Here is a 2391-nt window from a genome sequence, read left to right on the forward strand (position 1 = left end):
TCAGTATTGAGTGTTTTCCTCCATTGCTTGCCACCTTTCATTTGTCATCTCATCTATCTATCTATCTATCTATCTATCTATCTATCTATCTATCTATCTATCTATCAGTCATCTATTATCTATCTACCTTTCTACCTATCTATCTACTGATCTATTGATCTATTGATCTATCTGATGCTGAATCCCTCACTGAACCTGGAGATTGTCATTTCCATTAGCCTAGCTGGTGGGTAAACCTCAGGGACCTTCTGCTTCCCTGGTGCTGGATCCCAGGCATGTACTGCTATGCCTGGCTTTTTATGTGTTTTCTAAGGATCAAACTCAGATCCTTATGCTTGCAAGGCAAACAGTTTACCAACTGAGCCATCACCCCAGCCCCTCATTAACCATTTATACAAATAAAATTGTTGAGGTTATAGATTTTCCATGAGCATCTGAAAAGTATAATGAAAGTGACTAGACTTTATGTCCTGTGTCCTGGTACAAATGATCATTTGTTTTTTATGATAAAACTGGGATAGGGCAGCCGAGTGGTGGTGGCGCATGCCTTTAATCCAAGCACTTGGGAGGCAGAGGCAGGCGGATCTCTGTGAGTTTGAGGCCAGCCTGGGCTACAGAGTGAGTTCCAGGAAAGGCGCCAAAGCTACACAGAGAAACCCTGTCTCAGAAAAAAAAAAAAAAAAAGATGGGATAGGGCAAGATAAATTCACATGGAGTATGGAAGTTGACAGATGAATGGATAAACAGAATGTTTATTCAAATGTATGTATACGTATTTGTGTATGAATTTTACTCAGCCTTAGGCATGACATTCTGGCACATGCTACAATACAGATAAATTTTAAATACATTATACACAGTGAAATGCCAGCTGTAGAAGAACACTTTGATATCATTTATGTGAAACACTTGGAATCAAATTCCTAGAGACAGAAAGTAGAACGGCACTTGTCAAGGTGTGAGGGGAGGAAAGATGTCAAGTGAGTGGTCAACAGCTGCAGAGTTTTAGTTGGAAAGTGTGAAAAACTGTAGCGATGGATGGTGGTAAGGGTTACATATGCAAATTTCCACTCTTTCAAAAAAGCCTTTATTTTGTTTGTGCACGTGTCTGTCTCTTAAGTCTGTGCGTACATGTGGACACATGTGGAGGTCAGAGGACAACTTGCAGAAGTTGCTTCTTTCCTTCCACCATGTGGGTCCTGGGGGCTAAACTCAGAAGGCCAGGCTTAGTGGCAAACTCTTATCTGCTGAGCCATCTATCCAGCCTGAAATAATAATAATGATAATAATAATAATAAATAATGATAATATAATAAAATTTTCTCCTCCTACTTGTTCTCCTTTTTGAAAATGGCCATGCACCTTGTCTTTAAAGTTAAAACTATGGAACACTCCTCAGATTTTCATGTCACCCTTGTGCAGGGAGTTTGCTAATCCTCTCTTTGGTTCCAGTTTGAGTGTATGTGCTGCCAAAGTGAGAGATCTGCCTGCCTCTGCCTCCTGAGTGCTGGGATTTAAGACATGTGCCACCACCTCCTAGCCTGTGTTTAATTTTTTAAAAGAGACAATGTCTTGTTATTTAGCTCACCTTGGCCTAGAACTCACTATGTAGCCCATATGGACTTTGACTCACAAGCTTCTGCCTCAGCCTTGAAAATGCTGGGGTTTCAGACATGCACTACCATTCCTGCTTCATGGTGGGTTGGGTTTTCTGATTCTCTGATATTCTTCTCTCTCTCTCTCTCTCTCTCTCTCTCTCTCTCTCTCTCTCTCTCTCTCTCTCTCACTCTCTCTCTGTGTGTGTTTTGAGCCGGGGTCTCATGGAGTCCATCTCAAACTTGCTATGTAGCCAAGGATGACCCTGGATTTTGGAGGTGTGGTTGTAGGTTGTGTGCCCTTTTTTTTTTTTTCAAGACAGGGTTTGTCTGTGTAGCTTTGCGCCTTTCCTGGAACTCACTTGGTAGTCCAGGCTGGCCTAGAACTCACAGAGATCCGTCTGCCTCTGCCTCCCAAGTGCTGGGATTAAAGGCATGTGCCACCACCGCCCGGCTGTGTGCATGTTTGTGGAGGTCAGGGGACAACCTTGGGTGTTGTTTTTCCAACTGAGGCATTGTCTGCCTTTTTGTTTTTTTCTTAAAGATGTGGTATCAAATTGACCTGGGACCAGTGTCTCTGTCTCCCTAGTGATGAGGCTACAAGCGTGAGCTATCCTGCTTAAAAAAAGTGTTTCTGGGTCTGAGACTTAGGGGCTCATGGTTGCAAGGAAGACACTTCACTATCTTCTCAGTGTGACCTTTAACTTCTTGTCCTCGTACTGGGATTACAGGTGTGTACTGCCATGTCCTGTGTATTGAAGCTCTAAACCAGGACTTCATGTATTCTGGGCAAACC

At 42.8% G+C, this 2391-nt stretch overlaps 1 non-coding gene across 1 annotated transcript; it reads right to left on the reverse strand.

Moving 5' to 3' along the window:
- Positions 1-1377: 1377 nt before the first annotated feature.
- On the reverse strand, positions 1378-1484 carry LOC121826964 (U6 spliceosomal RNA). Its single transcript, XR_006069118.1, has one exon. It is a non-coding gene; the product is annotated as a U6 spliceosomal RNA (small nuclear RNA).
- Positions 1485-2391: the final 907 nt, after the last annotated feature.

This window comes from Peromyscus maniculatus, chromosome 1 (genome assembly GCF_049852395.1).
Source record: "Peromyscus maniculatus bairdii isolate BWxNUB_F1_BW_parent chromosome 1, HU_Pman_BW_mat_3.1, whole genome shotgun sequence".
In the NCBI taxonomy this organism is placed as follows: Eukaryota; Metazoa; Chordata; class Mammalia; order Rodentia; family Cricetidae; genus Peromyscus; species Peromyscus maniculatus.